A 15,659-nucleotide genomic window follows, 5' to 3' on the forward strand; every position below is an offset into this window, starting at 1 on the left:
GCTACCCGTTCTACTGTTAGATCAGTGGAAGTTCAAAACCTTCCTCTCTCGGGAGATCACATCCAGGTTGTAGGTGTAGCTAATAGACAAATTAAAACCTCTTTGACATAACCAGTTGTAGTAGAAATTGGAAATTTTAAAGATATGCACCGATTTGTGGTGTGTGATAGTAGCCCTGTAAATCTGTTAGGACGAGATATTTTGTGCAAGATGAACTGTACCATATACTGTTCACCAGATGGCATAGAACTGCAAACCCCAGATGAAGATAGCCTTATAAAATGACTATGCTTATGATTGAGGCAGAACAAAATAAATTGTTTCCTGTGTTTGATCGAGAAAAGATTCCTGATGAATTGAAAAAGGTAATAAAAGAGAAAGTGTGAGATTTCACTGGAGAAGATATTGGATTGATGAGAGATGTAGATCCTGTAAAAATCTCTGTAAAAGAAGGTGCAAATTACCCGAACATTCCCCAGTACAAAATGACTGCAGAGATAATTGAAGGAATAACCCCAGTAATAAACAAAATGATTGAACAAGGCATATTGAGAGATATTGAAAGTAGTCCTTGTAATTCACCGATTATGGGATTGAAAAATCCAAATGGAACATTTAGGATTGTACAGGATTTGAGAAAGGTGAATACAATTGTTGTCCCATGTTGTCCAATTGTACCAAATCCAGCAGTGATTTTATATCAAATTCCCCATGATGCAGAATGGTACACTGTGATCGATCTATGTAATGCGTTCTTTACAGTTCCATTGCACCCAGAAAGCCGGCCAATTTTTGCGTTCAGATTCGGAGATCGTATCTTGGCATGGTGTTGAATTCCTCAAGGGTATACTGAAAGTCCATCTATCTTTAATCAGTTACTAAAGAAATCATTAGAAAGTTTGAGCATGCCTGGAGAGTCTGTATTGGTTCAATATATCGATGATCTCCTAGTGGCATCAAAGACAAAAGATGCATGTATAACTGATACTGTTGCATTGCTGAATCATTTGGCAGAAGGGGGACATAGAGGGGCAGATTTATGAAGGCCTTGCGCCACGTTTACGCCGCTGTTGCGTCACGCAAGGCGGCGTAAATGTGGCGCATCCCTACGAACGATTTACAACGTGACGCATCTAGGCAGATGCGTCACGTTGTAAAGCCCTGCGCCGCTTGTGGGCGTTCCGGCGCAGGGTGGGCGTTCCGGGGCAGGTGCGCCTCGCAAAAGTGGCTGAGTGAAATCTATAAGATTTCACTCAGTCACTTTCACGCCAATGCTGCGTCAAAAGCCTGCACCTGCTTGAAGCAAGCGTAGGTCTTGATGCAGCATTGGTCAGCTAGGGCACCCCCGAGCCTTGCTGGAGCTGCGTCGCGCTTGCGACGCAACTCCTGCAATGCGCCGCCTTTACGGCACAGATGCGTCACGCATCTGTGCCGTTTTTGCCCCATGGTGCGCCGCATTGTAAATGCGGCGCACCATGGGTGGCGGAGCTGTGGCGCACTGTGGCGCACATTAACTGGCGCATCCCTGGGGATGCGCCAGTTAACATTAATCTGCCCCCAAGTGTCTCCATCTAAATTACAATTTTTCCAAAAAGAAGTGCAATACTTTGGTCATAAGATTGCCAAAGGAATCAGACAAGTCACAGCAGAGATAATTAAAATTATACAAGGAATGCAGCCACCAAAAACTAAAAGACAAGTGAGAATGTTCCTAGGAATGGTGGGTTATTGTAGACAGTGAATTAGTGGATTCTCACTGATTGCAAAGCCATTACTGAGATTAACCAGAGCAGATATCAGAGACCCTATAATTCTAACCAAAACTGAGATGGAAGCATTTGAACAGTTAAAAACGAGTTTATGTGAAGCTCCAGCTTTAGGGATGCCCGATTATGAAAAAGAGTTTGAACTGTACTGCAGTGAACAAGAAGGATGTGCTTTGTCAGTACTAATTCAGAGACATGGAAAACTGAGAAAGCCAATAGCGTATTTCTCAGCTGTTTTGCATCCTGTTGCAAAAGCATTGCCAGGTTGTCTGAAAGCAGTAGCAGCCACAAGCGTCAGTCTAGAACAAAGTGAAGGAATAGTGATGGGATTTCCTATAAGAGTGTCTGTACCTCACTCTGTGGAGATTCTCCTCACTAGAACAAAAACACAGTACTTGACCAACAATAGGATGACCAAGTATGAGAAAGTAATTCTAGGAGCAGAAAATGTGACAATCTCTAGATGCATAAATGTAAAACCTTCTACATTGTTGCCTGATACTATGGAAACCGAAGTGAGAAATGAGGTTGATCACAAATGCCTGGATGTTCTTGAATACTGTACAAAACCAAGACCAGACAGCAGAGATGAGCCATTGCCTGAATCTGATTATGTGATGTTCGTGGATGGTTCGTGTCTGAGAACAGATGAGGGTGCTTTGAGTGCAGCATATGCTGTCTGTACAGTGTCAGATGTATTGGAAGCTTCTTGTCTGAAAGGAATTCGTTCTGCTCAAATAGCAGAGTTGATTGCCTTGATTCGAGCATGTGAGTTGGGAAAGAAAATCAAGGTAACCATAGTGACCGATAGTCAGTATGGTTTTGGGGTTGTCCATGACTACGGACAACTGTGGTCCCATAGAGGTTATTTGACTTCTGCAGGATCCCCCTTACGTAATGCAGAGTTTGTGAGAATGTTGATAGATGCGATTCAGCTACCTGACAAAATAGCTGTCGTGAAATGTGCAGCACACAAAAAGGGGGATGACTACATCACCCGAGGTAAAAGGTATGTAGACTTAATTGCAAAGTACTGTGCCAAAAATTCGGCCTCAATTAACAGGGACAGAGAAAAGGAGCATGTTTCAAGTCCGTTAATGCTAACAACTGTAGTTGAGACTTAGCAGGAAGTGAGGCAAATGCAGGAAGAAGCTGATGAGGAAGAGAAAAATGGTTGGTTAAAAGCAGGATGTAAACAAAGAGAGGAGGATGAACTCTGGGTTTACAAAGATGAAAGACCAGTAATGCCTGATAGCATGATCTCAAATATGGTCCGAATATACCATGGTCAAGCTCATATAGGAAGAGATGCTATGCTTTGCCTATTTAGACAGACATGGTATAATCCTAAATTCAAGATGATTGCTGAGAGCTTATGCCAGAGATGTCTAGTGAGCTAACAGTTTAATCCAAACAGGAGAACAATTGTAAGTTTGGGAACCATAGGACGAGAGGAAGGTTCATTTACATGAATGCAATTGGATTTCATTGAGCTTCTGCCATGTAACAGACTAAGATATGTTTTGGTGATCATCTGTCTGTTCTCTCGATGGGTAGAGGCCTTCCTCACAAGAAGGAATGATGTGCTAACTGTTGCGAAGTTACTCCTACGGAAAATCATCCCTAGGTTCGGCTTCCCAGTAACGATCGAGACTGATCGTGGCCCCCATTTTCAGAATGCACTCATGAAAATGGTATGTGAAGCACTGGACATTCATCAGAAACTGCATGGTGCTTACAGACCTGAGGCTTCAGGAGTAGTTGAGCAGGTTAATGGAACTATTAAGAACAGGATTGCAAGAATGTGTTTGGCAACAGGACTGAAGTGGCCAGATGCCATGCCACTCGTTTTGATGACCTTAAGAAGCATACCTGACAGAAAAACTGGATTGAGTCCACATGAAATTCTGATGGGTAGAGTGATGAGACAGGCATTTGTACCAGCTTATAAATTGTTGACAATAAATGATGACATTATACTGGATTATTGCAAAAACCTGTCATGGTGACTTCTGTGTTCCATTAGGTGGGAACTGAATCAAACACCAAAGAGAAAAATCCAGCTCATGACCTAGTTCCTGGAGACTGGGTGCGTATAAAGGTGCACCACAGAAGAAACTGTTTGGTGCCTCGTTGGCAGAGACCACGACAGGTCATTTTGGTTAGCACCACTGCAGTTAAGCGTACTGGAGTGAAAAGATGAGTACACGCAAGCCATACTATTCGTGTGCCTGAACCTGAAAATCCAAACGAAGATGGTGAAAGCACAACTGATTCTGACTCTGAAGGTGAACCAGAGAGAGGTCCAGATAATGAAGAACTACAGGAACGTCGATATTGATATCTGGAAGTATCAGATACTAGGAAGTATCAGATACTGCGTCTGAAGGAGAAGGAGAAAGTCTTGGAGTACCGAATTCTGAAGATCGAGAATTGGTAAAGACTGACACTAGTGAAGACACTGAGCAAAGTGAAGATAAAGCTGATAAGGGAGAAAACTCTGAAGAACAGTCTGAAAGCTCTAGAAGCAGGGACAAAGATCCTGAAACGGGAAAAGAAGGAAAAACTCACGATAAGGATGAGATTCCAACTACCAGCTATGGAGATGTTCCTAACAGAGTGAAAAAACTGTCAAAAGAGAAAACTGACTCTGAAAAAGAAAAAGACGTTGTAAAGTTCATTGTACATTAAACTGTCAAGGACACTGAAAGTGAAACTGACGACAGTGAAGATGAAATTCCATTAAGAAAGAGTTCAAGAAAAAGGGCTTGGAGAGTGAAACATAAAACTACGAAGCCTAAGACAAAAAGAGTTTGTAAAGGAGACAATTGGCCTAAAGGAAATGATGGACTGAGATTGAAACAAAGAAAGCAAGCCAGAGGAGCAGGTTAACGAAATAACCAGTCAAAAAGAGACATTAGGAAAGAAAATAGAAGTTGTCCAAAGGCCAAAAAGAGTAAGAAGACCAAATCAGAAGTACAAATCACCTGAATTGACCTACATCGTATTACCTCCAATTGAAGAAGTTAACAGCAGTCAAGCGAATTTGAACTGTATAGACAAATGGGAAAAGTGAGTAAAATAAATTAAAGCACCGAGAAAAGTGGTAATCAAATTAAAAGATAAGGTAGAGATAAAACCTGAAATCCTTTTAGAAGAGAAGGCATTGTAAGTGAAAAATAAAATAGGTGACAAAAGGTCAAAGAAAACCTGTTAGAAAATTAAAGCTTGTAGGTGACACAAGGTCGAAGAAAACCTGTTAGCAAACCTTGCTGTGTTAAAAAAAAAAATGCCTACTAATAACCATAAGACGAAATGTTCTATTTTTTGAAAATGGTGCAGGACGTGTTTAATTTGTACTGGATTACTGATATTGATATGGATAATTTTAGCTATTGTCATTCCTTTCGAAGATAACTTAGTGAAGCTGAAACATAATGTAAGTTCAAGTGAACAAGATGTTGAATCAAAGTCTAAAAAGCAGCCTGTATATAGGCCAGAATTACATCAAGATAGCTCCATAAGTGATTTCACCAAGAACACATTTTCAAGATTGTTATCTGAGTATGTTAGAAGAATGGATGCCAGTGACTGCTATGTGTGTGTAAAGTTACCTGCATCTGTTTCTGAGGGGGTGACCTATCATCACCTTCCACTTACATATGGAGTCACATGTAGTGTGATTGTAAGCCTGTTTTATCAAACAGGTAAACTGGAATATCATTATTCTAATTCGGATGAAGTCTTTGCGAAGCTGAAAATTGATAAGGCATTGAATATGAAAAAGCCTGCTATAGTTATGGGAGAATATTTTTTAGAAATAGATGAATTAAGTCATGACTATGCGTTTAAAAATAATTTGACATGTAAAATGAGAGTAGAAGAGAAAGCCTTTTTAGATATGGTTGAAGAAAGGAGAATTGCCTATAAACGTAAAGAAAAAGTAAAGCATGAGAAATCCAAATATTGGACATTTAATGATGAAAATATTGATGAAAGAAATGTGAATGTAGCAATAAATATAGACACTCCATTGTTAGGAAAATTCTGTATTAGGAGAGAAAACACTATGGTGCAGATTTATGTTAACTGCCGCATCCCCAGGGATGCGCCAGTTAATGTGCGCCACAGTGCGCCACAGCTCCGCCACCCATGGTGCGCCGCATTTACAATGCGGCGCACCATGGGGCAAAAACGGCACAGATGCGTGACGCATCTGTGCTGTAAAGGCGGCGCATTGCTGGAGTTGCGTCGCAAGCGCGACGCAGCTCCAGCAAGGCTCGGGGGGTGCCCTATCTGACCAAGGCTGCATCAAGACCTACGCCTGCTTCAAGCAGGCGCAGGCTTTTGACGCAGCATTGGCCTGAAAGTGACTGAGTGAAATCTTATAGATTTCACTCAGCCACTTTTGCGAGGCGCACCTGCCCCGGAACGCCCACCCTGCGCCGGAATGCCCACAAGCGGCGCAGGGCTTTACAACGTGACGCATCTGCCTAGATGCGTCACGTTGTAAATCGTTCGTAGGGATGCGCCACGTTTACGCCGCCTTGCGTGACGCAACAGCGGCATCAACGTGGCGCAAGGGCCTTATAAATCTGCCCCTATGTATGACAATTATTTTGTGGGAGCAAGTCAATGTAAAGATACTTACAGAATCCAAGGGGGGTTGGGGATTTAAAGGGGGAAATTATCCAGTTTTTCCTGGTGTTTACTTCATTCGTGGAAATAAGGATTATTATAGATTACCGGACCACTGGTATGGGACATGTTACGTGGGTTTGGTCTTCCCTAAAATCTTTCAAGTAGATAGAGGTACTAATGGAATCCATGAAATATGTAAACCTTTAAGTCGTAGAAAGAGAGCGAGTGTCATAGATATAATAGGTGATGTTTTGGGCGCACTGATACCAGCAGTGGGAATATCTTTCAATGCAAATCGAATTCAAAGATTGTCAATGATAGTAGATCGTTTGTCAACAGATACAGCAGGTGGATTCCTAATGGTAAATACCGAAATGATTTCTATGAGAACTATGGTAGAGCAAAATCGTCTTGCTCTTGACATAATATTAACAAGAGAGGGAGGAGTTTGTGGAATTTTGAAGGTACAGCACTGCTGCACCTACATTCCAGATAAAAGTCAAAACATTGAAAAGTACATCACAAATATTACAGAGTTGCATAGAGAAATTGAACCACTGCAGGTTGATGGTGTTCTTGAACAACTTGGTAGAAGTTTTACTGCAGTTAAACATTGGTTTCAAGAAATAGGTAGTTCAATTATAGGCAAAATACTAATTCCAATAACAGTTATAGTATTAGTTATTTTAGTGATGAGATTATGTTGTATATACAGAAAAAGAAGGAATGTTAGAAAGTCATTAAAGAAGATGATCCAAGAAAAACAAGAAAGGGAAAGAGAAAAAGGTGATATAGAAATGGAAGAGTTCCGAGAATTTTTTTTTAAAGAGACTAGAGAAAAAGATACTAAAGTATAGAATATACTAATCTGAAGAATTTTAAACATGTTCTGATAAAAATTTGCAAAATTTTGGGAGATATTTGGTGATAAATCACCAAAGGGGGGAGTTGATGGAGCAAGGAGAAACAAAATTGTGTGTACCCCTTGTTAAGTCATACTTCAATAACAATAACATGAACTAAAAAAAGATACGAGAAAAGGGAAGCAAAAGGGGCCTGAACATAAGTTAGTCATGACCCCATCGCTCAATTCTTATTTTAAGCCAGTTCCCAAGGTATTACTTCTGAAACCTGCACTAACAGCTCAGAACCCCACCTCCATTGTTGTTAAGGGTGCAAAGCTGGTGGAGCCCCTGCTCGGGATATTGAGGACTTAGATTGGTCTGCGCATTTAACTCCAAACCCCTTTCAGGCTCTGGCAATTAAGATGGAGTCTGAGAAAGAAGAAGCGTTGTTATTAATTACAGAATTGCCAGATACAGAGACCCCTCAACAGCTTAATATAGCATCAAAAGCTGATGGAGTAGTTGTAGTAGGAGCAGTAGGAGGAAAAGCTGAAGGAGAAACAGATGGAGGGATGGAGGTGGGGAAACTGGATGGAGTGTTAGTGTCTCAGGATGGGCTGGACACGAGGCAGGTTGATTTTCAGCAGAATAGCTTAGATATACCAGATATGTCGGTACTGACATTATTAAGAAAGCTGGAAAGAGACATCCATATGGGTTTTGAAGCCTCAAAAAAAATCAGGAGCGTATAAGTGCTTCATGTAGTCTGTTAGAAGACAAGCTAGATAAACTAAGTACTCGCACAGAAGTGATTGAGACAGAGATGAAGGTGATGCAGGGGAGAATTGTGGATAATCGCAAGGAAATTGAGGCTATGAAATTCAAAGAACAAGAGACTGATGAGAGAGTTGAGAGATTGGAAAATATGCAAAGGCGTAACAATCTGAAGATCTTAAAATTACCAGAAGGAAAGGAGGGGTTAGACTTAAAAAGCTTTGTAGTTCAATTGTTAAAAATGGAGTTACAGTTAGAAGAATCAGAAGAAATGTTGTTACGAGACATTCAGAGAGTTCACCGGGACCCCTTCCGGTTGAATCCAAATCGTTCTAAACCAAGGAAAATATTAATCAATTTCCAAACGTATAACTTAAAAGAGAAGATTTTGACAGCAGCCCTCAAGAAAAAGAATATAATCGTGGATGGAATTTCAGTAGACATTAGGTCAGATTTATCGCCAACCACAGCAAGCAGGCAATGGGAATTAGGAAAGCGAATGGCGCCACTTAGAGAAATGGGGGCAACTGTCCAATTGAAATTCCCTGCTTTCCTAAAAGTAATGTGGCAAAATAAAATGCATACGTTTCGTGCAGTTGAAGAGGTGGATGCCTTCTTGGATCAGTGTCAAGAAGAATAGTATCAGATAGCTCAGATTGCTGTTTAAACACCCATAAAAATAATCATTAAGTTTTGTAGATAAAATAGGGGCACCGCCACTGTGGCATCCACTGGCCTAGGGTTAGGCCATGAGAATTTTGGTTGGGTTTTCCAGGGAGAAAGAAGGGGGGAGGGGTAGCGGCGGTATGGGGTAGGGGTAGGGGGGTGGTAATGGGGGGTTGGGAGGGAAGGGGGAGTAAAAAAAAAAAAGAAAAAAATCCTCAGGAGCATCTTTGCCACCGAAAAGAAAGAGAACTATGGGCTAGTTCATATGACTGGGGCTAAAACTAAGGCGCTAAGGTTCCTCACATGGAACGTTAATGGCCTACGAGGAAAAACTAGAAGACAACTGATATTGAAATATCTAGAGGATTCCCTTGCTCATGTGATTATTATACAAGAGACCCATCTAACTGGAAAAAAAAGTAAGGAGATCTTTTCTGCACAGAAATGGATTGCTAATGTCGTTTTTACACCCCAAGAGTTAGTAACAAAAGGGGTGGCAATTTTGTTTAGGAAAGGGGTTGACATTGTTTTGGAAGAGAAGTTAGCAGATAAAAGAGGAAGATGGGCGATTGTCACGATAAGAGTGGCAGGGGAAGTTCTGGTAGTAGTCGGGTATTATGGACCGAATGTTGACGACCCAACGGTCTTAAACAATTTAACAACAGAATTACTGGATTTCCCAGGAAAAGTAATTATGGCCGGTGATTTCAACACAGTGTTAGATGGTAAATTAGATAGGACAGGAAATAGTCGGGCTGTGGTGAACGGTAAAATGTCAGCTATGTTAAGGTTAATTATGGCGCAGCAAGGGTTATGTGATATATGGAGATTGAAAGTAGGCCAGCAGCTAGGGTTTACCTTTCGTAATAAAAAATATAACCACAGTTCACGAATAGATTTCTTTTTATTGGATACTAGGTTGAAGGATCGGGTTACGAAAGTGATACACCTGGGAGCAGACATGTCGGACCACTCAGCGGTTAGTTTAGATTTAGAATTAGGAATAGATGGTTCGAGTTCTATTTGGAGATTGGACCGTACCATTTTATTGGATGAGGATTATTTACAAACTTTAAGAATCGAGATACAAGATTTCTTAGATGTAAATGAAGGATCAGCTAAAGGAGATATAGTCTGGGATACTTGTAAGGCATTTCTGAGAGGGAGATTGGGAGCTCAGGGTGCTAAAAAGAGGAGACTTTACTACAGTAAAATTTTAGAGTTGGAAAAAGAAATACGACTTTGGGAAGGTAGTGGAAGTCGTTTAGGAAGTAACTTAGCTGAGGAGGAAGTCAAAAATAAGCTTCAGAACTTAAAAATAGAACTTACATCAGTACTCTCACAAAGAGTCAAAGAACGTTGGGAAGCTAGTCAGTTGGCTCATTTTTCATATGGAGAAGGTTGTGGTAAATTGTAAGCGTGGAAAGCAAAGAAAGATTTAATGCGCAATCAAATAAAAGAAATTAAAAAGGTTGATTCAGGAGAAAGCATAACAGATCGCAAAAGAATAGCGGATGCTTTTCATAGCTATTTTGTAAATGTTTACGAAAAAATAAATACATAAATAAATAAATAAAAAATAAAATAAAAAACAATAACATGAACTAATGGAATGACATGTGGAACTAATCAATCTAGAGTAAAATTGCACCTACACAAGTACACGTGGGAATTAACTTTGCTTATGTGTTGCAATCATAATTAACTAATCGTGTGATTTTGTCGTGTCCTAAACTAATAAGCAGCTTTGAAATTATAAAATGCAGCATAAACGTGCTTTTGTTTACGTATTTGTGGCAGAAACCGAGGGATAAGTAAGTATATTACGCTTCAGTGTTGCTTATCTGCTAGGTAACTACTAATAGGGAAAACCTTAGTAAGGGGGAGGTAAACAAAAAGGCTAAAATTCTAAAATTAACGTTTGTTTGTGTTTGTTTCTATGACAGTTCCCATTCTGGCCCGTGAGACCTACTAGAAAATGGCTGCCTTAGTAAACTGCGAAAGAAAGATGAACTAAGCATGTGCAGCCCAAGCCCGAGTCTGAATGCGAGCTGCCAGTGCCGGAATGAAGTTAGTTCAAGGACAGGTTGCCCTGGAAGTCCAGATGACTGCCAAGTATGATGAATACTTAAGCTACTAAACGTGGGAAAAGACTCTGAAGTTGCGAACTGAGAACAAGACTAGGCCGGACATTTCCGTAAAACAATAAGCCCTTTGGAATTTAGCTGACGGAAGCGGAATAGATGTTGTAATGATGAGATGATGCTCATCCACCCCAAAATTGTCCAATCAGAACTCGAATTTATGTTGAAAGTTACACTTTTAGACAGATAGAGCTAGTGAAAAAGGTATTAAAAAAGCTGATTTTAGTGAGGAAAAAACTCCTTTTCGATTTCCTCTCGAGATGCTGTCCATATGCTGATTTTTCCTGAGATGTAAAACTTTGAATAATTTTCTTATTTCTTTAGAATGAGTTTTGAACTTTAGATGAGGTTATTAGTTAGGGAAGTTAGGAGAAAGAATGAATTTTGGGAACTATCTGTCTTTTGCAAAAATACTTGCATTTCTGCAATCTAAATAAACGTCTATTTCTGAATTTTCTGAAATAAATTAAATTAACCATTTTGAAATAAAATCCTTATTTTCCTTTTTGAATAAAGAAATAAATGAGTGAATAAAATTTTAGACATGTTAAATTTGCTTATAATAAAAATAAATGGAGAATTAAGCTGGTCTTGAGTTTTCCTACGCCTAATTTTTTACTAGCAGATCCGTCGACCACAGTGGCGGCGTGACTAAATAAATGCTTTGTTAAAGAAAACTATGGTAAACTCATTTAAACTGCAGGTGTAAATAGTATAAATAGTCAGTTATAGATTTCGTCACCTCGCTATGATACAGTACCTCTCCTTTGAATTTCACTGATCCATGGAGTAAGATGTAAGTGTTTGTGAGTAACTCGCAGTGTTATGGGCCCCACTGTTGAGTATATGTATGATTTTGTACTTCAGGGAAAGGTGTTATGGTTTTAGAAATTATTTCCGGAGAACCGCTGCATCAGTAATTAGCTTGGTAGCAGAGCATTGGTTGCTATAGAATTAGCTAGGATTATGTATAAAGCGTTATATAAGGGTTTTGATATACAGAATTATGACTAACATCTGTTGAGTTTGTATTACGTTATGTGTAGTCCTGAAAAGGCTTCAGAGTATTGCGTGAAGCTGGTCACTCTGTCTGCAGGCAGAGGAAGTGTGGCAAGTGAAGCTGCACATCGCATAGTCTGTTTCAAAAAAGTAGTATCGTCGTATACCGCGGTGGTATCGTCGTATATCACTGTTTAGGGACACTACGTGTGAAAGGATAAATGTATAGCGAGGACAGTCTATAACTTCTTGTCTTTCAAAATATTTCCTTAGAACCGCTGCATCACTGCTACCTTTTTGGCCCTTCTGTTTTGGGTGCTGGGCCTCTCGGCTTCTGTGGTGGGGGTCTGTTGGTGGCGGATGTGTTGCTCCTTTCCATTGGCCCCTCAGTCCCTCTGGGTTGGACCTCCTGTTTTGTTTTATGTATTGCTGTGCTATGTCTTTTCTTGTTGGGTTGTTTCCTGACCAGTGGGCTGCCCTTTTTCCCCATTGCTTGTGGGTTTTTCTGTGTTCTGCCTCAGTGTCTGCATTGCGGTGCTTGCAGGCCTGGTGCTGCTTTTTCTGGGGGCATCCCCTGGGCTGCTGGGCATCCATGGTGAATGCCAGGTGGTGTCTTGTGCCTGCCCTTCTCCTGTGTTTCTGCGCTTTAGCTGTTCTCGGCTTCCTAGGGTCTGTGGCGGTCAGTGCCTTTGGGGGCAGGTGTGCACTTGAGGGGGAATTATGTCAGTACAACGCGGTTGTTTTCAACACGGTACTTTACATGGCAGATTTTACAACGCAAGTCGTTACAACGACTTGCGTTGGAGGGTGCGGATTTCGGATTCTTATAATTTTATATTCCAACACCAGTCCCCGTAACAGTAGGGAAGGTGTTGGAATATAAAATTACAAGATTCCTTATCCCACAGCGCCATCCAGCGCAAGTCGTAGTAATGACTTGCGTTGTAAATGACGCGTTGTAACTGCACTGCGGGGTAACATCCACGTTGTAAAGGATGTTCCCCACTTGAGGGGGTCCCTTTATGGGGTGTTGGTGTCTGTTTGGCCTGTTGCACCTCTCTCTGGGGACATCTCTGTCTTGTGGTTTCTCCCCCCTTAATATGGCAGTGGTCTCTGTCTTCGGCTTCCCCTGTGTGCTGGTTGGTGGGTAGCCGCTGTTGCTTCTTCCTGCCTTGTTGTTCCATCATGGTTCCACCTGTGGGCTGCTTCTTGTTCTGCTCTTTTGCCTTCTGTTCCAGTGAGCAGTGGCCCGTCGGTCCTTCGCTGGCCTCTGGTTTTGTGCCTGGTCTGCCTTGCTGTGCCAGTGGTGCTTGTGTGCTGGTTTCTCTTGTGCGGTTGTCTCGTCATGTGATCTTACTGGGGGTTGCGTCTGCCGTTCCTGTTGGGGGTGTCAGTGACTTCTTCCTTGGCTTTCCTAGTGCATTCTTTGGGCCGCAGTCTGTTTTTTCTGTGGGGGAGCTTCCTTGGCCCTGGGTGCTCTTCGCTAGTTTGGGTTCTCTCGCTCTGGCTTCTTCGGAATCTGGCAGGCTGTGTTTTGTGGCTTTCTGTTGTTCCGTTTGGGCTGCACCCTCATTTGTTCCATGGAGGGGTGGTGGTATCCTGCTTCTCTCGTTCCTGGGTGGTAGGGGTGGCTCTGTGGCCACGTTTCTTCTGCTTGGTTCCTTCTTGGACCCTCTTGTTGCAACAGTTTCTTTCTGTCCTTTGGGTTTCGTGGGGAACATATGGCGGCCTTCTCTGCTCTCCTGGCCTGCTGTTTCCTTTGGTTGCTGGTCGGCGGTTGTGCCTGTCCCGGGTTCCTTTCTTACTTGGTCCTTGGAGGTGCCCGGCTGTCGGGTGTCCGGTTGTTTGATTACCCAGATTGGCTGGCTTGGTTTTCAAAAATTAATGGCTGGTAACCACGCAGATAAGGGCGCTCAAACTATCTACAGGGATATTAGTGGCAAAATTGTATTAGCAATAGATGGTGCAGCTAGGTGAGAAAAAGGGAGGTTACCAGACTACCCTAAAGAACCATACCTAGGTATGGTCAAAATAGATATATGGGATATCTCACCTGCGCTCCAATATATGTACATAAACAGAATTTACTGATAATCCGCTACAGTCTCATAAGTATTGAAACACTGATACAATATCACAAATAATATATATAAATGCAATGATGTAACCAAAAATCATTGGTCACAAATACATCAAATCCATTTCTCCAGTCCAACAATATAAAAGGTTATGGCAAAGATAAGTGTCCACAAGTAGTTGATTCCAGTAGAATTCTTCTTTATTTTCTTAACACAACTTCAGTATATATTCAAAACACAGCTACGGTATATTCCCAGTAAACAGCCAACACGTGTTTCGTCTGGCATATCAATTTGCCAATGACTTCATCAGGGCTCCTCTGATTGGCATTAATACATGATTTTTCCAAATCTTCTCTTCACTAAAGAAAATCAAACCTTCAAAGAATCACGCCGATATTGACGATTAGAAAGTCCCTTTGACACGGATACATATAAATATAAATATCGAGGACAGTGATAACTTGTTTTTTTTTTTAAACCTTTATTTATTAAGTTTTCTTGATGAACAACAAGAAGGTAAGACATTAAGGTAGGTTACACAGGTTCACATTGCATTCCTCAGTATACATGTAAGCAAATATGACAGATAGCCAGTCCGAGCAGGCCGGGAGCCCGCAATTATCATCCCATAAGCAGTATATTAGCAAATTATACCCACAATACAATACAGTAACCAGTTATCTCATTTCTCTGTCTCCTTCTTTTCTTTTCTCTTTTTTCTCTTATTTTGTTATTTCCTTTTTTTTTTTTTGGGTGTTTGTGAGTTTGTCGTCAGTTTTGTTTACTCTCTACTGTCGTTGTCCGAATCTGTAGTCGCCGCTGCCTCTTTCACTAAATAGGCCTGCAGTGGGCCCCATATATCAATTGGTCTGCTTCGTACAGGTAACAAATCAGCATATACATTGTTTTGATCCTGGCAATAAACCATATCAGCAATCCATTCCTTAAACTTTGGGGCCCTCCCTCTCCCCCAACGGCACGCAACACGTCTCTTGGCTAATAGGAGTGCAACTTCCATAAACCTGCGAACAGGCTTAGGGATATCACGTGTGTGCCCCAACAGCATTAATAACGGATCTCTATCGACCGTCCCTCCAGTCATACCCTGTAAGGCTATCTGCACCTGTGACCAGTAGTCGTACACACCAGGACACTCCCATGCCAAGTGGACAAATCCCGCCCCTTCCGCGCTGCAGCGGTCACACCTATCATTGTCTGCTAAATGAAATCGTAGTTTTCTGACAGGCGTATAATAAAAACGTTGTAAGAACTTGAAATGAATAATCTTCAACCTGCTACTTGACGAGATTTTAGCTGTGATGGCACAACAATAGTGCCATTGATCGTCAGTGATATCCCTGCCCAGCTCCTCACTCCAACATCGCCGAGCCGAGCTCTCAGGCACTCGGTGCTGCAATCTGATATTGTTATATAACCTGGAGACAAGGTGGCGGCCATCGGACAGCAGCATGGCGTGCAATGGCAGAACCACATCAGGTTCCCTTGGAAAGTCAGGCAAGACAGCTCTCAACCCCTGTCTAAGTCTGACGTAATAGAAGACCTCTAGAGGAGTAGGCATAGTATCCTGAAACATTTGTTCCCTGGTACGGAATTGCCCGTTGAGGAATAGATCTCCCCACTTGGTAATTTTTATGCGTTTACACATCACCTGAAAGCCCGCCTCCTGTAGGAGCGATACACCAGGGTGATACGTGAGGGGCAACACAGGTGAATACACCTGCT

Source organism: Lissotriton helveticus, chromosome 12 (genome assembly GCF_964261635.1).
Source record: "Lissotriton helveticus chromosome 12, aLisHel1.1, whole genome shotgun sequence".
NCBI classification, from domain to species: domain Eukaryota; kingdom Metazoa; phylum Chordata; class Amphibia; order Caudata; family Salamandridae; genus Lissotriton; species Lissotriton helveticus.